Source organism: Littorina saxatilis, linkage group LG2, assembly GCF_037325665.1.
Source record: "Littorina saxatilis isolate snail1 linkage group LG2, US_GU_Lsax_2.0, whole genome shotgun sequence".
NCBI classification, from domain to species: Eukaryota; Metazoa; Mollusca; class Gastropoda; order Littorinimorpha; family Littorinidae; genus Littorina; species Littorina saxatilis.
Genome location: NC_090246.1, coordinates 15,874,090 through 15,898,596, shown reverse-complemented (window position 1 = coordinate 15,898,596; position 24,507 = coordinate 15,874,090). Strand labels below are relative to the sequence as shown.

At 42.7% G+C, this 24,507-nt stretch overlaps 1 protein-coding gene across 2 annotated transcripts in view; it reads right to left on the bottom strand.

The window, feature by feature from the left end:
* LOC138958314 (probetacellulin-like) overlaps positions 1-24,507 on the bottom strand; it is a 130,742-nt gene that overhangs the window by 47,962 nt on the left and 58,273 nt on the right. For both annotated transcript variants that reach the window (XM_070329424.1, XM_070329425.1), the window contains exon 2: positions 12,115-12,197. The gene's annotated coding sequence lies outside the window, so the exon portion shown is untranslated. The remainder of the gene's footprint in view (positions 1-12,114; positions 12,198-24,507) is intronic.

Genomic DNA, 24,507 nt, shown 5'->3' with positions numbered 1-24,507 from the left:
ATGTTTGTGTGTGTGTGTGTGTGAGTGTGTGTCTGTCTGTGTGTGTGTGTCTCTGTGTTTGTGTGTGTGTGTGTGTGTGTGTGTGTCTGTCTGTGTGTGTGTCTGTGTGTGCGTGTGTCTTTCTGAATGTCTGCTTGCCTGTTTGTGTGCCCCCCCCCCCACCCCCCGCACGTTTCCATCTCCACATTTAGGCGCGTACTACCCTTATTAACACAGTTGAATTCCCCCCCCCCCCCCCCCCCGTGCCTTATCACTTTGTGTGGACGGCAGTGGCTTCCCAGGTTGTAATAACACTCTTTGCTGTGGAGAAGTGTTGACAAGTATTGTTACGCCGAAACGGAAAGGGGCACAAGAGTTCGCCGCGTGCGTACGGCTGCGTATTTTCCTAACGCCAGACAGCGATGGCGAAACGATGACTACGCACCTGCAACCTTCTGTGTGTTCAGGAAAGAACATGACGGAACGTTTTCCCTTTGAGTGCAAGGCGGATTCGTTGGGATTCTGTTTTGCATCGGGTCTTGCACTGAGGGCTTAACCGTTTTGATTTTTTTCCCCGCATGATTCGGGATCGCATCGGATCTGGCACCTTTCGACTTTTTATTTTGTTTTGTTTTTATCTTTTTTTTAATTTTTTATAAAATTTTATTTGGGGTGGGGTGGGAGGGGGGGGGGGGGGGCAGGGTGAGGGTAGTCCTTGATTTGTGTTGGCATCGGGTTTTGCACAAAGGGCTATCAACGTTCGTCATTTATTTTTTGATTTTGTTGTGCGCCGCGTTTTGCACTCAGAGCCCGCCGGTTTGTCTTTTCTTCTTTGGTCACACGAAGGGATGTGAGGTGACCATCCTGTTACGGGACCATATACACAGTAGGGGGTATGTTTAAAACTGCGTTGTTCAATTTCCTTGAAATACTATAGTGTTGATCTTTCGGAGGCAAACTACTCTATTCAGAAGGTTGTTCGGTGGAGTCAAATAATGTGTGTACGTAAGGGAAGATAAGAGACTGCAGGTCTTGCTGCGTCTGAGTATGGGAAGGAGGAAGGGGGCACTGAACTGGACTATCGTGGAGAGAGAGAGAGAGAGAGAGAGAGAGAGAGAGAGAGAGAGAGAGAGAGAGAGAGAGAGAGAGAGAGAGAGAGAGAGAGAGAGAGAGAGAGAGAGAGAGAGAGAGAGAGAGAGACGCTTTGAGAGTTTATTGTCCTCAGCTTTAAAAGCCCTGTAGACAAGGGGATAATTATATATCCCTTTAGGCCTTTTCAAATTTTGCTTGTTTTAACCTAATTTCTTGGTTAAAACTTGTCTAAATTTCTAAATTCTTTCTTGATAAATTTAGTTTCCACTCTTTGACCCTAAATCAAAGAGTTTCCCTTCATAGATGTCATCTTGGGATGGTCAGATGAGGGTAGTCTCCCATGCCAACAGAATCTACCACTCAGAGATCTAGAGTGGTTTGATTTTTGGTTGGATACCATGGGTTTAAGACCTTTCGCCATATCTACCATCAGACCACTGATGAGACACATGAGTGTCGAAACACGTGTCTGGTCACGGTAGTAAAACAATGGTCCTCCTCTGGACTAGTTTCCTCTGTTGATACTCTCCCCTCGGGGTAGCAGATTCTCTTTGTGAAACTCGGTCCCGTCCGAGGAGGGTCTGATTTCCCCAATAGGGCTGTCTGTGAAGGGACACATTTTTTGTTTCCTCTCTCTTTTTTGCTCTGCTAAGAGATTTTAACAAATCTCAGAAGAAAGTCTCTTCTGACTTTCAATTGTTTCTTTCACAACTTCTGATAATTTATATGTATATATATAAAACATCAGAAATTGTGAAAGAAACAATTGAAAGTCAGCAGAGACTTTCTTCCGAGATTTGTTAACATCTCTTAGCAGAGAAAGAGAGAGAAATAAGTATCCCTTCACAGACAGCCTATTGGGAGCATCAGACCCTCCTCAAGGGGGACCGAATTATATATATATATATAAAATGCAGTGCGTTCAGTTTCATTCCGTGAGTTCGACAGCTTGACTAAATGTAGTAATTTCGCCTTACGCGACTTTTTAAAATTTTTTTTTATTGTTCTACACCTAAATCCTAACATACAATGCCAGGCTACATCCTCTATTATCTTTACCACCCAAGACAATCGTCTAACGCCAAGACTTCGTGTGTATCACAATTTGGAACACAGGCTTGCTAATTTATTTAAGTCTGCATCGGCTTCAAAGAGTTACTCTCGCACGCTTCGTGCGCAAAACCGCCCCATCGCTTCCAGAATCTGTCTCACTCAACAAACACAAAAACAACACGAAAAAACTATGGCTATGGCTTCAAAGCAAAGAAATGGGCGGCACTTCTAAAACAGAGGAAGAGCTGCAGTGCAAGGAGAAAAAAATTACCATTCACCTACACCGTAATCTACAGAGTCTAAGGCGCACCAGCAGGCTAACATCTGGAGGCTCTAATTATTATGTGCTTGAGACTTAAGCGGCCTTTGTGTATATATATATATGTGCGTGAGAGAGAGAGAGAGAGAGAGAGAGAGAGAGAGAGAGAGAGAGAGAGAGAGAGAGAGAGAGAGAGAGAGAGAGAGAGAGAGAGAGAGAGTAAGCGGAAACAGCCTTCTGTATTTCGATTCTTACAACTGTGCACAACTTCCGGTGTTATGGAATTAACAACATTGAGTCTATTCTCAGTGTTGACTTCCTTTTAAAAATGGTTTGTTGCTGTCGTTTCTGTCATCTGATAAACTGACTTTGGGGTTCTGAAAAGCAGCTCTTGTAATTAAAGCTGCATTTTTGTACGCCTTCAATCGCCAGTAGCCACCAACCTCTGACCCTCCACGTAAGACACATAGACAGACAAACCGAAGAGCACGCGGAGTAAACGCACACACGCACACATCCCCTCCCCCCCCAACCACACATACACCCACACATGCTTCATTTTGAAGCTTCGCCCATCCTTACCCTCGTCTTGGACAGACGGACAGACAAACCTAAACGCACGCACGGACACACATAGTACACAAACACACACAAGCACTCCCACCCATCCCGGCCCCATCATACTCACACACACACGTTCTCACAGACCTGCGGTGCACTTATGTCGATGACCAAACCCCAGTTTAGACTCACACACACACGTTCTCACAGACCTGCGGTGCACTTATGTCGATGACCAAACCCCAGTTTAGACTCACACACACACGTTCTCACAGACCTGCGGTGCACTTATGTCGATGACCAAAACCCAGTTTAGACTCACACACACACGTTCTCACAGACCTGCGGTGCACTTATGTCGATGACCAAAACCCAGTTTAGACTCACACACACACGTTCTCACAGACCTGCGGTGCACTTATGTCGATGACCAAAACCCAGTTTAGACTCACACACACACGTTCTCACAGACCTGCGGTGCACTTATGTCGATGACCAAACCCCAGTTTAGACTCACACACACACGTTCTCACAGACCTGCGGTGCACTTATGTCGATGACCAAAACCCAGTTTAGACTCACACACACACGTTCTCACAGACCTGCGGTGCACTTATGTCGATGACCAAAACCCAGTTTAGACTCACACACACACGTTCTCACAGACCTGCGGTGCACTTATGTCGATGACCAAAACCCAGTTTAGACTCACACACACACGTTCTCACAGACCTGCGGTGCACTTATGTCGATGACCAAAACCCAGTTTAGACTCACATTGACCGACACATAGTTTAGAAATAATAAGCGAGAAAGCTTTATTTCCCTTCGGAGACATTATTATCTCCAGAACTATCACGTTCATCAAGATTATTCCCTCAATGCGACATGCGCAGGTCATGGATAGCAAAACACTGCGACATACAAACCTGGTTAAAAATAAAACTGGCCATGGTATCTGATCTGCAGTTCGTGACATGTAACAACAGCAACCCTCCCCCCCCCCCCCCCCCCCCCCCCCCCATCTGTTCTCTTTTTTCTGTATTAACCGCGTAAGCAAGATTTCCCCTCGAGCTGTTAGATATAAATGTTTCGGTTTGAGCGTCAGATAAAGAAAAGGAAGTACAACTTAAGGCTTTCGTGTGACACTGTGATACACACTCCTGTTATTCTAGACACGATACTCTGTACTTCATTATTGATGGCCACTAAGAAGCGGCCATCTCCTGTAAAGCCTTGGGAGAGATCGAATGGCTCGTTTTGTTACCGTTCTCACGAGATCAGTTACTTTTTGATGGCCATTGCCATAGGAAGGTGACATGGAGTAACACGTGACCTATCGCCACTGGCGGCTTCCATTTTGGACTCGTCAGTGCGGTCAAGCAAAGATTGAGAAAACACAACATTCAATTAGAAGACAACAATGGTTTTAAATCGCACAAAACATTTGACATTGTAACTAGATCTCCAAAGGAAGCCAAAGTGTTTTATGATGTAATGTTGGGTGAACACACACTTCCCAATGCCTGCAAAAGCTAGGAACGGATTATTGGCACAGAGGTTGAATGGCCGAACATTTTCACCACCACAAAGAAAATCAAGGAAACAAAACTACGCTGGTTTCAGATGAAAATTAATTACATGCAGCGTGCATGTTACAAATAGTATTTTGAAAAGCATGGGTGTGACTGCTAGTGATGAGTGTAAATTTTGTAAACGAAAGAGAGACACAATATTTCATTATCTCTGGGAATGCGAGTGCGTGCAGACTTTTTGGAATGCGTTTGTCAATTGCCTAAGGGAGAAATGTGTAAATTATACCCGACTTGCTTTGAACCCTACTCTTGTACTGTTTGGCAATGTCAATAAGACAAAAGTCGACGAAGGTTTTTACATTTAGTCCAGTTTTGACTAAATGTTTTAACAAAGAGGGAGAATCGAGACGAGGGTCGTGGTGTGTGTGTGTGTGTGTGTGTGTGTATGTGTGTGTGTGCGTGCGTGCGTGCGTGTAGAGCGATTCAGACCAAACTACTGGACCGATCTTTATGAAATTTTACATGAGAGTTCCTGGGATTGATATCCCCGAACATTTTGTTTCGTTTTTTAGATAAATGTCTTTGATGACGTCATATCCGGCTTTTCGTGAAAGTTGAGGCGGCACTGTCACGCTCTCATTTTTCAACCAAATTGGTTGAAATTTTGGTCAAGTAGTCTTCGACGAAGCCCGGACTTCGGTATTGCATTTCAGCGTGGTGGCTTAAAAATTAATTAATGACTTTGGTCATTAAAAATCTGAAAATTGTAAAAAAAAAAAAATATATATATAAAACGATCCAAATTTACGTTTATCTTATTCTCCATCATTTTTTGATTCCAAAAACATATAAATATGTTATATTTGGATTAAAATAAAGCTCTGAAAATTAAAAATATAAAAATTATTATCAAAATTAAATTTTCGAAATCAATTTAAAAACACTTTCATCTTATTCCTTGTCGGTTCCTGATTCCAAAAACATATAGATATGATATGTTTGGATTAAAAACACGCTCAGAAAGTTAAAACGAAGAGAGGTACAGAAAAGGAGTACTATCATTCTCAGCGCAACTACTACCCCGCTCTTCTTGTCAATTTCACTGCCATTGCCATGAGCATGAGCGGTGGACTGACGATGCTACGAGTACATACGGTCTTGCTGAAAAATTGCATTGCGTTCAGTTTCATTCTGTGAGTTCGACAGCTACTTGACTAAATGTTGTATTTTCGCCTTACGCGACTTGTTCATACATATTATTAACTAGATGATTACCCGCTTCGCCGGGTACCGGCTTCGCCGGGAAGAAGTAGAGCCGAATACCAGGCTGCGCCTGGGACCCGGCACGAAGGAAAGGAGATAAACGCGCAAAACACTGGAGACCTTCTAAAAATAGTAACGTGCAGTGACCTTCTAAAAATAGTAACCCAGTAACGGGAATATGGATTGACGCCACACGGAGGAAGGGAGATAATCGCGGCTGAAAATCACTGGAGAAGATAAGGAAGAGTTACTGGTAGTGGATCCCGACAACAACAACAACAACAAAACAAAACAAAAATCGGTTCAGCGCGCACACCGCTGCGCGCTGAGAGCACGTGTTGAAATAATTATCTCATCGATGAGGTTGTGTCCGGGGTGTAGCTGAAGACGGTGTCCAAATTTGAAAAAGATCCACCGAGAACTTTGACGTGCATCGCGAACAGACAGACAGACAGACAGACAGACAGACAGACAGACAGACAGACAGACACAAGTCGTATATATATATAGATTGCCAAGTTTTTTTATAAGTGTAGACTTGCTAAAGTCCAACCAACTCTCAACATGTACTTCAGAGAACTTGCATATGTACACAAAATAGACAAACAAGTACATCAGATTACAATGAGTTATGACAAATACATTCATAAGTGGGCTGCGTACACAGATCTGATACAAGAGTAACTGCACACACTTTCCTGCTTTTGTATACCTAAAAACACTTTATTTTCTGCCATTGTACACATAAGGTGTTTTTGTTAATGTCACAATGTTCTGAATTGCCTTTCCCATACTGTGAACCTACCAATACATGAATGTAACCTTTTCTGAATAAAATAATTGTGAAGAAAAAAAACCTTTGTCATCTGTGCTGTTCCGGAAATGAGCTGCGCGTTTTTGGAATTCAAACTATCATGATTGTGTCGTGCACCAACTTCGTCATTTGCGCTGTTTTGGAAATGAGCTGCACCTCGTCTGTCTGTTTATAGCTACACACACTGTCTGTCACATACACTCCAAGTCTCTCCGTCTCTCTATCGCTCTGCCTTAGTGTCTGTCTGTCACACACACACACACACACACACACACACACACACACACACACACACACACACACTGACACACGCACACACACAAACACACACACACACACACACACACACACACGCACACACACAAACACACACACACACACACACACACACACACCGCCTCGTACCCGGCACCCTTTTCCAATGCAAAAGCAAAAGGTAATACAATGGAAGAATTTAATACCCTGCCTGTCAAATTGTAATTTGTCACCAGTATTTGGATTTGAGTGCACTGGCTAAGCCCGACAGGGTCAGTGCAGCTATAAACCTAGTCCGTGTTATTTGAATTAGTTTGACATGTTGATTTAATGTGCTCTTTCACAAAAATATCCTTTCCTATAAATAAAAGTCGAAATCCTTATTAACAACATTTTCTGCATGTTTTCACGAGCATCCGTAAACAACAGTGATACCTGTCTAACCTGCCGGGCAAGGCAGATAATTATGTTGCACAGATCTTGCGTCAAAAACATGTACCTATTAGAAATCTATCCCCATGTCACCCCCATCCCCCCATCCACCTTCATCACACTAATCCCCACTCTCACACCATTGTAAATCCGCGGCCTCTGCCTCACCCTCCTTCTTCAATGCCTGTTAACTCGACAGACATGACTGATCAAGTCTTGTGTAAAACGTGCGGCAGAACCTGTATCTATCAGAAATCTATCTCTGACCCCCCCCCCCCCCCCCTCCCCCCTCTTCCGCCCCCCCCCCTCCCATTTCCACCTACTCCCCACCCTCTCACAATCACCTTGTGCTTTACATGTACTAGACAGAACAGGTAAGATATGAACAAACAGTAGTACCACAGGTAACTCTGGTCTGCGTACCTATCTAGCCTGACAGGTGCGCCTGATCTTGTCTGGCACTCGCTCTCAGGTAGCTAAACACGTTTTACCTGAGCTGTGGGCAGATGTCGACAACCTGTTACCCGCTACTGTATCATCAGGCAAAGGTTGACATTTAACGGGAACAGATCAATGCTAACCCTAACCGAATTCAGATGGTATTTTATTTAGTTAGTTAGTTAGTTAGTTGTTGCTTTTTGGGTCCAGCGGACCATATAGGCCAAATCAGGACCCCATTTTATTTAGTGGAACAACAACATCAACAACAACAATAACATAATTGGAGAAAAAAAGATAAAAAATAAATAAAGGAAATATGAAAACAACAGCTAACAACCACAGCAGGATGAACGTTTGTATTCTACTCAGCCTATTGTTTATAGCCTCTGAGAGACAACCCGCCTCCACTGCCACAAATAGGCTACCACCAGAATGTTTAATCGGTGACATGCAAGCTCTCATTTCTTTCCTATGTTTCCTTTCTGTTCAAAACAACATGGTTTGTTTTACCGCAAACTCTGAGTCAAAAGCAGCAATGACAGAGAATTTTCCGTAAGTTTTTGTTCTCCCCTCCAAGCCAATCGTTCTAACGGAGTCTCTCACAGACAACCTGTCACCGCTGGTGCAAATATAACAGCAGTGACACAGCATGCAAGCTCATAGTCAAAAGCAGCAATAACAGGACATTTTCTGGCGTTTTATCTTCTTCTCCCAAGCTACTTATTTCTAACGGAGTCTCTCGCAGACAACCTGTCACCGTCGGTGCAAATATAGCAGCAGTGACACAGAATGCAAGCTCATGGTCAAAGGCAGCAATGACAAAAAATGTCCAGGTGGGTTTGTTCTTCTCTCCCAGCCAAATTGTTTCTAACGGAGTCTCTCGCAGACAACCTTACACTGCTGGTGCAAATATAACAGCAGTGACACAGAATGCAAGCTCATAGTCAAAGGCAGTAATGACCGAAAATGTTCAGTCATGTATTTCCCTCCAAGCCATTGTTTCAAACGGAGTACACTCACAGACAACCTGACATTTGGCGCAAATATAACAGCAGTGACACAGAATGCAAGCTCATGTGTAACACGCTTTGCTCACTCATTGCGCAGGCAATCTGCTGCGTTCGCTCACAGAGCGTCGCTTGGTTATGCACGGTGCATAAATTATTCAGTGCGGGACGCGTACCCGAAGGACTGACAGTATAATTAAACGTGCATTAATCATTGGTGTGTCGGCTTTCTGGAAATAATGTACGTTGTGAAACGCGGGAAAAGCTTGTGCCAGAAGGTGAATTCAAGCACAATGTTGAGCTATTTCTTGGAGAGCCCAAAAATCAAGAAAGATTAACTTTTTGGAACGTTTAATTCAGGACAAAACAATTCATTCACAATACAAATATTGGAACGTGTTATTATTAAAATAAAACACGTTATATTCTTTCTTTCTTTATTTGGTGTTTAACGTCGTTTTCAACCACGAAGGTTATATCGCGACGGGGAAAGGGGGCAGATGGGATAGAGCCACTTGTCAATTGTTTCTTGTTCACAAAAGCAATAATCAAAAATTTGCTCCAAGGGCTTGCAACGTAGTACAATATATACCTTACTGGGAGAATGCAAGTTTCCAGTACAAAGGACTTAACATTTCTTACATACTGCTTGACTAAAATCTTTACAATAATTGACTATATTCTATACAAGAAACACTTAACAAGGGTAAAAGGAGAAACAGAATCCGTTAGTCGCCTCTTACGACATGCTGGGGAGCATCGGGTAAATTCTTCCCCCTAACCCGCGGGGGGTACACGTTATATTTATGGTACGTCGACCAAGTGGTCTGTATAAAGCAGACAGACAGACGAACACTCATGGTACAAATAATCAACTGATCTCAAAACCGTCGATGAATCCCGCATGCAAGACTCAAAACATTCACAAGAACCTCGACCTAACGGCCCTTTCAAGTTGACAAACTAGAGACACAACCAGAAGAAAGGATGCTGTGGCTTGTATCGGAAAGCCTCCAAGATGGTCGTAGTTCTCAAAATGCCCCCAAGATGGTCGTAGCTCAATGACCATTTTTCTTTTTATTTCCTGGAAAGTTTACAGTCGTATTGATTGATAGTCCAACATCGAACGCAGAAGAAGAAGAAGAAGATTGATAGTCCACAGTTCTACTCCTAAGGCCGCAAACCATATGTCACAATGAAGCTAAGTGCTTGTTATTGCCTGTCTCTTGTGTACCTTTGTGTACTGTACGTTGGTTTTTCTTTCCCATTAAAGACCGAGAAGTCTAAATGCTTGTAAAAGTGTTGGTAATGTATTTTATCAAGCATTTTTCGTTAATGGTTGCACAAGATTTTAAGTTAGATGCACTCAGAAAATTAGCTTTTATTTCCGACTCAAATATGCACACACACACTATTTTATCATCGTGCCCTAGTTCGTTGGCAAAAAAAGCTAATTGCTCTTCGCAAGACCGATGGCTACGGACGAAAGAACCTTTCCTTTGACGCCAATAATAATAATAGCTTCCCCGGAAGAGGAGATCAACCCCCCCCTCCACACACTCACATACACACACACATATACACACACTCACACACACGCACCAAAAACGATAAAAACCTACCTTTATGAATAGCGTTTTCAAAAAGTGGACACAATCTCCTAAGCACTTCCCCCTCAGATCTACATCTTCTTTACCTACACACGTCGACAAGTCACCTACTACCTAGTCCAGTCCATGGACAAAATATGTCACCCAAACTGACCCAATCAATCGGTCCCGCCCAAACAATTTACAAGCCACTTGATACCTTCACAATAACACCCTTCGCGAGCCAGTTCCCAGGGAAGGGCTATAGTTATCAGGGTCCAAATCTCCCAAAGCTACCTGTCAAAGGGCCAATAAAGGTGCCACTTGTGGCTCGCAACAGGTAAGTAATGAAATTCCGCTACCCCTTCTGCCTGGACTGGAAGTGCTTATTGGACTCACTCAGGCACCTCTGTGTTACGCAGTCTCTTTGATCTTAAGAGACAGGCCGAAATATGTGTGCATTTTTGAGGAGTTATGTTTATAAGGCAATAATGTTGCAAGTTGTAAGGTGTTGTGAGAGAATTATGCGAGAAAGATATACTCAAACAAAATGAAAATGAATGAATGAAGCGCTGAATAATTAAAAAAACGAAGGACTGAAACTACACAGTTTGCTTGTTGGACATGGTAAACATTTTAAACATCAAATTTTAATTTGTGAAAAAGACACACGATACAACGAGTGCCTTTAGCTTTTTTGAAAACAACAACAACAACAACAACAACAACAACAACAAAATGTTAATTCCACCTAGAACCATATCGTGGTGGGTGAATACACACATACACAAACTCTCTATCTGTCTCTTTCTGTCTCTGTCTCTGTCTCTGTCTCTCACACACACATACACACACACACACACACACACACACACACACACACACTAACACACACACACTAACACACACACACACACAACGCACACACACACACACACACACACACACACACACACATACACACACACAACACACACAGACACACAGACACACAGACACACACACACACACACACACACACACACACACACACACACACACACAAGTTGAAGTCTCCCTCTCATTCTCTCTGTCCCACCCACCCTGTACTCTTTCCGCATATTTCTCTCACCACCGTAATATACCAACCCCAGTCGCCCGTGAAGTATGAATGGCATATTTTGTGTCAAGCCCCATAGAGCAGTTGAATAGACGAGACATTTAGCTATTTTTATAACGCTGTTATTGACTTTTTCTTCCTTGCTGTATAAACATTGCATCTGAAGCAACAGCAAACTTTCGCTCAACATGTTGGAGCAATTCTATTGATGTTTTATTTTCTTGCAGAGTGAAGTACACTACAAACAGTATTATTTTATGCTACAGCAGGAGAGTAATTAACTTGATCACGCAGCTCAGATAACAAACTCGGTGCTAAATGCATGCCGCCTCAAGCTTATTAAAATAAGGAAACATACCAATAGACAAGCACACAGACAGATACAAGCACATACGCACTCTCTATGAATGTTCGTGCAGACTTTGTCATAAAAAGTATACAAACCCACACAGAAACAAGACGGATAAATCACAGACGGACAGATAGATATATACAGGCAGACAAGCAGACGGACACACGAGCAAATGAACGGAGAGAGAGAGAGAGAGAGAGAGAGAGAGAGAGAGAGAGAGAGAGAGAGAGAGAGAGAGAGAGAGAGAGAGAGAGAGAGAGACACACACACACACACACACACACACACACACACACACACACACAAAATATTCCCAATGTCTATTTCTCAAAAATATAATGCCTACAACGCTAAAAACATTAAAAGAACAGGTAAACACTTACCGGTGCGAAGAAAGTAATCCAATATCACGGTCATGCAGCGTCATTGCAGTAAGGTGGTTTGCAAACCGACTCCAATCCAGGAACTGAAAACATATATGTACAAGAACGTTTAGATAAGTAAGCCTACAGCCAGCATGGCAGATATATATAGTCACAACTCGGGGGGCGCCGGTGTAGAAAGCACCACTGACACACAAGCAAGCAAGCGCGCGACCACACACACACACACACATACACACACACACACACACACACACACAAACACACACACACAAACACACACACACACACACACACACACACAAACGGACACACACACAGTGACACACGCACGCACACACACACACACACACACACACACACACACACACACACACACACATGTTCCAAGGTTGGCAACTGCACATTTTTCATCAAGAATAAACAGAAATCGTGTCGATGATATCAAGACTGTACTTCAAAGACCGTGAAATGTCACATTCGTGTTCGTCAGATAAAAGTGCCGTCATAAAAAAAAGGCGCATCACAAACTCATTGCGCACGCGATAATGTCGTTCTTAAAAAAGGATGATATTGCTTCACAAAATCAGAACAACAACAAAACCCTATATAGCCCCTTACCAATCAATCATCAAATGTTTGTCGAAAAATAACTTTACCGTATCATAAAAATCATCCTGACCCGGACAAAAACCATGTTAACGTTCATTGACGAATAATAAATGCCGTATTTGACAAATGAGGCTACTTTGGTAGAAAACATCGTTAACTAAAAAGCAAGGTGCCCTCCTTTAAATAATGATGCTTCCACAAAAACGAGGCTACTGTGTCAGAAATCAACCTTGGTTCAAAATAGCATGTTGCTCTTAACCGATCGACCAAGAATACGTTTCTCCAAAAAGGAGGCTACTTCGCCCTACCCCCCTCCCTGCCCCCCTTAAAAAAAAGGACTAAAAAAAAAAAGAATACAAAAAACAAACAAACAAAACACAAACACAAAGAGATGTTTCGCTCTTAACTGATAATTGATGCGTCATCCAAAACTGTGCTTCACTGTGTACAGAAGTCTTCCTTGAGTCCAACAGTGTGCTGCTTCCACATTATGAATGATGAACTGTCGTTCTCAAAAAATGATTGCAACCGTGTCACAGTAATGACGCTACATTACATTTCACACAAATTGCCAAGGGCTTAAAACAGGAGAGAAAAAAATATATAAACAAAAAGAGAGCATGTGACTCAATGTGATCAATGTTACTCCTGATTTTTGAAAAACAATGCTAACGTTTTGTAGAATATGTCTTGCACTTCAATACTCATGTTGCTCTTGAATGATGATGCAATAATGATTGTTTTTATTATTGATGTCACTGCGTCACAAACAAATATCCTGGACTGAAAAAAGCGTGTTGCTCTTAACTGATCAGTCGCGATTGTCAATGTCATGCTCCACAATGCTGCTACCACTTCACACAAATCACTCTGCACTCAAAAAAACATGTTGCTGTAGATTGATCAATGAGGATTCCTGCAGCAGAAACAACAACAGCAGCGGCAACGAGAGATAGAAGATGAGTATCAAAGCATGCTGCAGCAGCCGCAAACGACACGACCTAAAATAGCACTACCTGTAGCAACATTCACAGATCAAAGACTACACCTGCAGACGCCGCAAGCGACAGGTAACTCTCTCACGCAGCAGTCCTGTTTATACCGGTGTAACACGAGAAAATTACTCCCACGAGATTTTTACTCCGGAGAAAAAATTTCGTACGAAAATGTTACTCCCTTTACGAAAATATTACTCCCCCATAACACGAGAAAAATACTCCCCACGACAGGTGTGTTCCGAGTAAACATTTTGAATGAAAATGTTACTCCCCTGACGAATAAATAAGGAATGAATTACTCCATCCTAACACGAGCAATTTACTGCCCACGCCAGGTGTACGCAACTTTTACTCCCTTGTCCCCTGTTAGTCCTGGTGGTGGAAGGGGTGGAGGGAAGGGTAGTGCGACATTCGTCTGTGCGAGATCACATAATTATTGGCATATATATATCCCTTCGCTCGCATCTCATTTTCGAGTACAAGATTTGTACTGGAAGTAAACATTTGGGGAGAAGCAATTTCGTGGAGTGAGTACTTTTTTCGTTCCTTGGGGAGTTCTTTTCTCGTACGACAAATGTACTCTGAGTATTTACTCCGGGGTTAATTTTTCGTTGAGTACAACTTTCGTGTAACACCAGTACTGTCGCCCAGCGTGAGTGATGAACGATCTCTGATTGTGACCAGTCAGGCGAAACACTCCGCGCGGTCTGCGGCCGACACACCGAGCGACCTCGCTCTACTTGGGCCTGCCTTTAAATTAATCACGATCAGCCGACCGTGACCAGAAAAGCTACTTCCATACCTACAGGGACACGCCTTTATAGCTTAGATAGCGTAAGTTCCGGGATGAGTCGAAATCACTGTAATCACAGGCGCCAGACACAAGAATAGAAAATCGTTAAAAAAAAAGAGCCAATAAGGTTTGACAGTGAAATATGCATTTTTTTTCTTTTTTCTATGACTATATTATCCCATAGTTTGGAAATTCGGGTCGCTTTCTCGCTGTGGAAAGCTAGCAGCAACAAGAGTCGCGCTACCCGGGTGTGTGCGTGTTTAGGTGTAATCAGCCACCTGCACTTATGGCAGAATGGCCGAGGTCTTTGACGTGCCACTGTGATGACACTGGGACATGGATACCATCTCTGTGACCAGTCTGCACATAAAGTTGACCCGGCCTGGATTCGAACCCGTGACCAAAGGATCACAAGTCCAGTGGTCTTCCAACTGAACCACCCGGCCAAACATGACGCAGTTGTTGGTATATCTGGTGCATGTGAAGTAACCCATCAGACAGCACGGGACAGCTGTATGCAATATTCAGCGACTTTTCTACTAGCTCAGGGACATGATGGTCCCTGACAATGGGCCGACTCATCAAGTTGACAGCAGGCCCAAAATGTCATCACTACTCAGCGGACACCTGCACCCAACGTCTGTGAGCTTGGCTAGAAACTCCTGGTGCTTGTATTAGGATTGATGCCTGACAACTCAGGTAAAAAGGCTGTGCTGTTTTTCGTGACAAATAAGAAGAAAGGGAAGTATGTCGAACCGATATTGTACTCATACATACACATATCCCATCACAGTGACGTATACAGACAAGTACTGCGACACAGACAATCGGACAGGCAAAAACACTCTCCAACCCAAATATTCAACCAACCGTACAAATACACACACACACACACACACACAAACAACTTTAAATTAGCTGGGGACATAGGGCCTATATATGTCCAGCAAAAATGTCTGCTCACAGACGATATTTTACCCACAGTATCGACTGCAAAGTTTCAGTAATAGTCATGATCTAACTCTGCCCCCCAAAATGCACACAAATGAGTACAGTGTAAAAAAAAAAAAAACACACACACACACACGCACGCACGCACACACACACACACACACACACACACACACACACACACACACACACAATCACTTAACTCTTTTATACTTTAAAAAAAACTATTAGTGAATTACACTGCTCCTTGCCACTATTATTCAACTAATTTGAATACGCAAAGCAGAACATCAGTACTAATTTACAAACACAGCAACACACTTTAGTAATTTAAAGAAACAGGGACCCAATTTAGAACTAGGCACTGCTAACACATTATCAAACGAATACATCAAACCACTCGTCCAATGCGTACGGAGAGAAACCCGCAATACTGTTCTACCTGCGCACACAAACGTAAGCGCAGGCGTAGACACACACACCGAAGGGGGGCGGGGACGTAGCTCAGTTGGTAGCGCGCTGGCTTTGTAGCCAGTTGGTCGCTATCATGTCAGCGTGGGTTCGATCCCCACGTTCGGCGAGAGATTTATTTCTCGGAGTCAACTTTGTGCAGACTCTCTTCGGAGTCCGAACACCCCCGTGTGCACACATGTGCACGAAAAAGATCCCAAGTTCACAGCGAAAGTCTCAGGGCTTGGAAAACACGAAGACACGCATGCATGATCTCTCGTCTCTGCTTCTCATGATCGTATTTCGATACTTTTAATTTGACGAGACAAACCCAATGCTGGTGTGTCGAAGAAGACAGCCACAGCGGGCTTGTTCGAATCAAAGTATCACACCATTATCTTCAGCGTATTACCAACACCTGTCCCAATATAGACCATTTGGTCTAAGAGGACGTTAAACCCTAATAGTCAGTCACACCGAAGGTCTGGCGCTCACCTATGTAACTTCAGCAGGACAGACGACGCACTGCAGATTATCCCATCCCGCTACACGTTGCGTAAAAGGAAAACAGGCCAAGTACTCGTCATAATCCCTATCGCAGCATCAATAATATGCAGTGCGTCGTCTGTGTCGCTAAAACTGCTCAGGTATATTCTGCCCTTAACTTCGCTCTCGTCAATTCTCTGCATCAATCCAAAACACTCGTCCCAAGCATGATTCATAGACAGAACGCAGCACTATTCTACCTGTGCACAGAGACAAAGACTCAGACGGAGACACGCGTTTGACTCTTGCGTTAGTCGGCCTCTCGTCAATTATTTGCAGCTTCCGGCCCGGCATATCAATGCAAAACACTCGTCCCATCAGTATCGACACAAATTTAAGAAAAGCGCTATATTTTACCTGCGCACACACAGACGAAGGCACACACAGATTTGACTCTACAAGTTGAGTGAGCGACTTAGCACTAAGCTAAGCCTGATATTGCAAAGTCCAACGAAAGTCCAACACAACTTTACTCTCATCAATGTTCTGCACTTTTCGTATCAATCCAAAACACTCGTCCCATAGGTAAAGACACAACGTCGCACTGATATTCGACCTGCGCGCACAGACACAGACACGCGTTGGACTCCTGTCGGCCGACTGTGAGCGACCTAGCTAGCTTTGAGCGAAGTCTGAAATTGGCGCAGGTCTTTTAAAATGTACGGTCGCTGATACGGAGGCTGCTCCCCGCTACGGCAAAACGTATCAATTATTGAAGACTGTTCTGCCTCGCCGCCTGGGAACCAGCGGCCTTCATTTGGTGGAGAATAATGCTTTAGTGTTGTGGTGTGTGTGGGGAGGCTCGGGTAGGAGAGAGAGAGAGAGGGGTGGTGGTAGGGTGCGTGAGTGTGCATAAGCATGGGGGTGGGGGGGGGGGGGATTTGAGCGTGTGTGCGTCGCGAGAACATGTGTGTGTGTGTGTGTGTGTGTGTGTACGTGTGTGCGCGAGTGTGTGTGTGTGTGTGTGTGTGTGTTTGTTTGCCTGTCACTGAGTCGGTCTCCATGTCTAGCTGTAGGTCAGTCGGTCTGTGTGTCTCTGTGGAAGCCTATCACACGGGATCATAAGGCCCGCCGCTCACCTATGTAATTTCAGCAGGACAGACAACGCACTGCAGATTATTACAGCCCGCCGCTACACGCTGCATGAAAAGAAAACAGGCCAAGTACACGTCATAATCCCTACCGCGGCATCAATAATCTGCAGTGCGTCGTCTGTGCCGCTGACTCTGCGCAGGTATAACTTGGCCCTAAGGTGTACGCGAAGCTAAGGCAGCTGACCCCCAGCCCTTCCGCACACAAAACAACGTTGTAAAACTAAGAAAAGAAAACGTCTGCACGTGCGGTATCGTGCTGCCAATCACAGTGTCAGCAGGGAGATAGACGGAATGATTCCAATCCTGTCTCATTATATCTATCAAGACACACCATCCGGATCATCACACACAAACCCCACAAAGCCTAGTATTGTGTCATTATCTCCATCCAGATCACACACAAATCGCTCATAGCCTGGTCTTTTCACGTGTGAAAAGCATAGAGCAATTACTAGCTCTGCAGAAGACTTGCTCAAGGTCTGACGCGCAACCGTGTCATCAATAATTAAAGATGACTCACTTTAGACGGCCTAAGTCATCTGTGGTGCGGATTTTAGCCCAGAGACAAATGTGCCACACACAATACAACACTTTGTGTATTAATAGTGAGTCGAATTAAATGCTTGTTTGTGTTTAAAATGAGCGTCAACGCGGAAACAATGTTTTGGTTATTAATTTGAACAAATGAATAGTTTATTCCTTGGTGTTTCCCTCTGCATTTTCAATATTTAGTTAATAAAACATGTATGGTTTGCATGATCGTTCAGAGCAATGCTAGGATTTAAGGAGTCCGCTGCAGACCCACGTTTAAATTAAGGCTTTTGGATTACCATGCACGGACGCACCCACACGCACTCACGCACACACGAACGCACGTGCACGCGCACACGCACACACACACACATACACACACGTACACACACACGCACGCACACAGACAACACATACACACACAGATACACACACACACCAGTGACACACACGCACGCACACACACACACACATACACACACACACACACCGCACATACACACACACATACACACACACACACATACACACAGACACACTCACTCACACACACACACACACACACACACACACACACACACACACACACACACACACACACACACACACACACACACACACACACACACAATTACCATAACCACTACCTAATACAGCACAAAGCAAAGCCACGGCAAAACAAACCAAAAAATCCCAAACATAAAAACAAAACAGATTCGAGTAAACATTGCCACAATACAAGCCTCAGTAAGTTCGACAAACTTAAATTATTCTCTTGTAGATGCGTTTTCACTTTTGTTTGCTATTTTTAGCATCATCTGGTCGAAAGCTAGCACAAAAACACAATGTAAAAATCCTATTTCAAGTGTACATGAATACAAGAGGATTTTGAAGTTTCTAAGGATGAAATATTCATACTACGAATCCAATGTTATGGGTTTTCGCGGGATCAAGTTACGTAAAGCTTTAAAAATTTCATGAGTGTTTTTGTCTGTGTATTTCAAAAGGTCTGAGGTGTCTTTTTGCTTTGCATGCGCTGCTTTTGTTTGGTGAATTCGTGTTGTACTTTGTGAGTTTGCTTTACACTGTTTTTGTCTTATTCTGAATTATTATTAATTTTTTTTTGGGGGGGGGGGGGGGGGCGTTCTTTTAATTTGGTGAGTCTTACGCTTTCCTTTTTAATTTTTTGTTGTGATATTAAGTGTTTCGTTACACAAGCTTCTATTTTTTGTATTGCACATTGTTGGTAACAAAAACAACAACACGGAATGCCTTGGAAATGCTGCAAGCTTATGGATACTCTGAGCTTTTGCTTTTGGTATTGTGTGTTTGGATCTAACAGTTTTTATGTATGTTACTGTGTGCTGTACACAAAATATACACAGCTATGTTTCGATGCAAGCGTATATGCATCCACATTTGCGACTACCTCGGTTTTTATTTAATTTTTAATTTGTTTAGTCCTGCTCTTTAATTGTTAAGCGCAAAGATTACCACACGTACATACACATATCCCAATCCTATTTAAAAACCATTAAAGGGAATCACATGTGGACTTTATACACCTTTTCATCACTAATCCTAACGAATGAAGTATGTAATATGTATACAGAAAGATCAAAAACTGGGCAAACAAAATTCAAAACAATCTCATCTCGGCGTGATGCCAATTTCCCAACGAACTCATCCTCTGGCACAATCTATAACATAAAAGCGGAAAGATAATTAACATTTGTAAAAATGATATGATGAAATCTCATCCAGGTTCCATAAACCTTTCACCCTCCCTCCTCCTACTGCATAACGTCTTTAACTGGCATACTTGAAGATCAAACATATTTGTAAAAGCAATCAAATAAAATCCTATAATCTCGGCTCCATCTTCCTTACTATAGTGTCTCGACTAACGACACTTGCAAACACGGAAGCTTCGTTTTGTTCTTGACATGTGTAGAGGCCCCGGTGATGATTCTGCAACAACTTTAAGTGTGTAGAGAGAAAGAAACTCGATATTCCCCGCAATGGATTCAAGGACCGAGGCAATTAAATCGTCCCGTTTTGAGTGGCATTACACTTTTCTCACCACCGATTTTGCCTGGAATTGTCTAAGTAAAATCATGCCTTGCTAAATGTTGGATGTCACTGTTGAGGTAGAGAGAGAGAGAGAGAGAGAGAGAGAGAGAGAGAGAGAGAGAGAGAGAGAGAGAGAGAGAGAGAGAGAGAGAGAGAGAGAGAAAAATTAACACAGAGAGAGAGAGAGAGAGAGAGAGAGAGAGAGAGAAAGAGAGAGAGAGATTAACACATAGAAACAGAGAGAAAGAGAGAGAGAGAGAGTACAGGCAGAGGGAGAGAGAGAGACAGGGAGAGGGAGAGAGTAAAAGAGAGAGAGAGAGAGAGTAAGAGAGAAAGAGAGTAAGAGAGAAAGAAAGAGAGAGAGAGACAGAGAGACAGACAAAGAGAGAGAGACAGCGAGACAGAGAGACAGACAGAGAGAGAGAGAGAGAGAGAGAGAGAGAGAGAGAGAGAGAGAGAGAGAGAGAGAGAGAGAGAGAGAGAGAGAGAGAGAGAGAGAGAGAGAGAGAGAGAGAGAGAGAGAGAGAGAGGGAGAGAGACAGGGAGAGGGAGAGGGAGAACGAACGAACGAACGAACTTTATTACTCAAGGATGGAGATTTTAGGCTCACGCCTAGTCTTACAATCTGTCCCTGCTAAACTAAGACATAAAGATAAAGACAATAAAAGGACAATTGTCAATCGCAATCATACAGTATTACTAACTACAACATTACCTATACGAATGCATAATGCATAATAGAACATTGAAATGTACATGTATGTCAAGATAATACAAAGGAAAAGAAAATTCGACTCGCACACACACGCGCGCCGCATGCCTGCAATCACGTTCGCACTCAATACAACACACACACTCACACACACACACACACACATACATACACACACACGCACACACACTCACACACACACACACACACACACACACATACATACATACAGTATACATACACACACACACATACACATATGCGCACACACACATACACACACGCACACACACATACACACACACACACACACACACACGCACACGGACACACACACACAACAACAACTTCATCAACATCACCATCATCATCATCATCATCGTCGACATCATTATCATCATCAACAAAATATATAGAGGTTAGTGATAGCAATGCATTCTTGCTAGAAACAGCTTCAGAATGTAACTGTTCGTGACAACAGATATTTGCGAAGCTGCGCTTTGAAGTGTTTAATCGTGCTTGACCCCTTTATCTCACATGGTAGCGAATTCCAAATTGTTGAGCCCGAAAACGCTAAACTGGTTTTATATAAATCAATACGGGGTAGCGGGGAAATTAATTTGTTTGAGCCATATCTGTCTGTTGCTTTCTGAAATAATGATCGCATGTACTGTGGGGTCTCGTTTATTTGTACCTTAAACATTAAAAGAGCCTTATTAAATAATAACTGATCTTTAAGTGATAGAAAATTAAGGCTGCTAAGCTTTTGATCTGTTGATGTTTGTGGACCCGGCATGATAAGTTTAGCTGCGCGACGGTGAAGAGAATTGACTTTTTTTAAGTGAACATCGCTACAACCATCCCAAAGTGTAGATGCATAATTCAGGTGAGGTAAAATATGACCAAAATAAAACAACTTGAGTGCTGAGGTATCAGCGTAATGCTTTAATTTGGAGAGAAGGAACAAGTTTTTAGATAAGGTTTTGGTAACACGGTTGAGGTGGGACTGCCACTTTAATTCAGCGTCTATGGTGACCCCGAGAACACGATGGCTGGTTACTTGCTCAATGGGTGACTCATTTAAACTGAGATGAAGATTCAGAGGAGCGAGTTGGTGTTTCTGTCGTGTTGTGATCACCATGCATTTAGTTTTGCCTGGGTGTATAATCATTGAGTTTTGTTTACACCAATCAAATATGTTGTTCAAACTCGTTTGAAGAGAGGTTTCAATAGATTGTAAACTTTTACCGGACGTGTAAAGAGACGAGTCGTCTGCGAAAAGGTCATTAATAACCGTCTTGTCTGATATATAGAGTGGTAGATCGTTAATGTAAATGCAAAATAAAAGTGGGCCCAAAACTGATCCTTGTGGGACGCCGTGCATGAGCCGTCCTATCGAAGAACGATTACCACTAAGGGAGACAAACTGCGTTCTGTTCGCTAAATAAGAACGAAAAAAAGGTAAGTAGGATGCGTCGCCTAAATAACAAGATAATTTCTTTAACAGAATTGTGTGATCAACAATATCAAACGCTTTCTTAAAATCGAGGAAGACGGCGCCGACTGTTTCCGAATGGTTAATGGCAGAGAGCCATGTATCGCATAGTTTAACGAGAGCTGTGTGACACGAATGTTTAGGGCGAAATCCTGATTGAGATGGAGCGAAAAGACCACGGCTTTCCATGTGCAGAAGCAAGCACTTTTGTACATGTTTTTCTAATGGTTTTGATAGAACAGACAATAGCGAAATTGGCCTAAAATTGTTTATGTCGGTTAAGTCTTTTGTTTTGGGAAGTGGAATTACTTTTGCGGTTTTAAACATTTCTGGAAACACATTTCGGTCAATACATAAGTTGTACGCATACGTAATTGGCTCAACAAGAAAGGGTAACGCTAACTTGAGTAAGGAAGCGGGTATGTTATCGGGTCCCATTGACTTTTTATTACTCAAGTCAGTTATTAGTCGCCCGACTTCGTGGACTGCAATGAATGGGATGTTAAAAGGTTCAACTTCTTTCATATTAGCCTGGCAAAATAATTGAAGAAATTGTGGGCATTCATACTCGCTTTTGTCATTTTCCCTATAGGTAGACTCCAAAAGCTTACTAGGAATAGATAAGAAATAATCATTAAAGGCACTGGGTGAAATACCAACCGAAGTTGAATGTTGACGGGTTTTAGATTTTGCAGTTACTTCGTTTATTGCTCTCCATAAGGAAGCGGTATCTTTCTTCTCAGAAACAAGTTTATTAAAATAATGCCTTTTGGCCCGGCGCACGAGGTCTAAGACCTTATTTCTTTGTTTCTTGTAATCAGCTTTTAATTTGTTCTCTTTATAGAAATCGCGAAGAGCCATGGCGTTTATAATGTCTTCATTTAACCACGGGGGAAGTGTGGGGTGCTTAACCCTCTTTTTGCGCAACGGTGCATGCTTATCAATAATTGGCAAAAATGCCTCATACAAAGCAGAAAAGGCACTATTTGGACAAGTATGATTGCAAATAAGATGAAAGGGCACAGAAGCAATGTCTCGCAAAAAATCCGTCTCATTGAAATTTTTAAAGGATCTGTACTCAATTGTTGTATGGCCCTTAGGCGGACGTTTAGGTAATTTAAAAGACCAAGTGCAAAAAATAGGGCAATGGTCACTTATACTTTCATTGGATACAAACACTTTAGAAACATTACACACATTGTTTGTGTAAATATGATCAATTAACGTTGCACTAGTACTGGTTACTCTTGTTGGATCTTTGATTAATTGCTGAAGACCAAACAGCGATGTAGTAGAAGACCATGCATGTTGCGGTTTATTTAAATCATAATTAAAATCACCTAAGAGGAGAATGTTAGAATTACAGTTATTAACGTTGTCCATCATGCGCACAAAATCGTCAATCCATGCAAGTGAAGAGGCTGGATTTTTATATATATACCCCACTAACACAGAAGGAGATTTAGAGTGTTTTATCTCCGTCCAGATGCACTCCACATTCTCTGACTCCAAATCAGTTCTCCTTCTTGTGATTTTCACAATACTGTCATGGATGTAAAGCACAAGTCCAGTATGACTAGACTGGTTGCTGTCGCGTCTTAAAATTGTATAGTTAGTAATGTCAATAGAGGTGTCGTCGATCCTGGAATCAAGGCGAGTTTCGCTAAGTCCAAACAAATGAATTGGCTTGTTTGGTCGGTTTAACATTAAGCACACATCTGGAACTTTGTTAAACAAATGATAAACGTTAAGGTGTCCTATACGAAGGCCAGATGTAGAATCACCCAACGGCATAATTAGGTCACGATGTAGGTCAGATCAGAGAAAAGTATTTTCCTTTTGTCACAGTAAAACCGGACAAGAAAAAGGAAAAGCAAATGTCAGTGTCTACCAAGGCACTTAAATTGTCCGTGATGGAAACCGCAACAGAGAGTTTAAAATTTTTTTTTTTTTTTTAAACTCAGTGTAATTCCAGCACACAAGAATACTTTTGCAGAACAGGTACCACGGGTAGCAAAAGTAGAGAATAAAATTTATCAGAGAACTCAGCAGTATTTCTTTTCCAGATCACACCTTACGTGAGTGTTATCAGAAAAGGGCCCTTTTGGGCTTCTACTCGGCACACAGAGACACTTCAG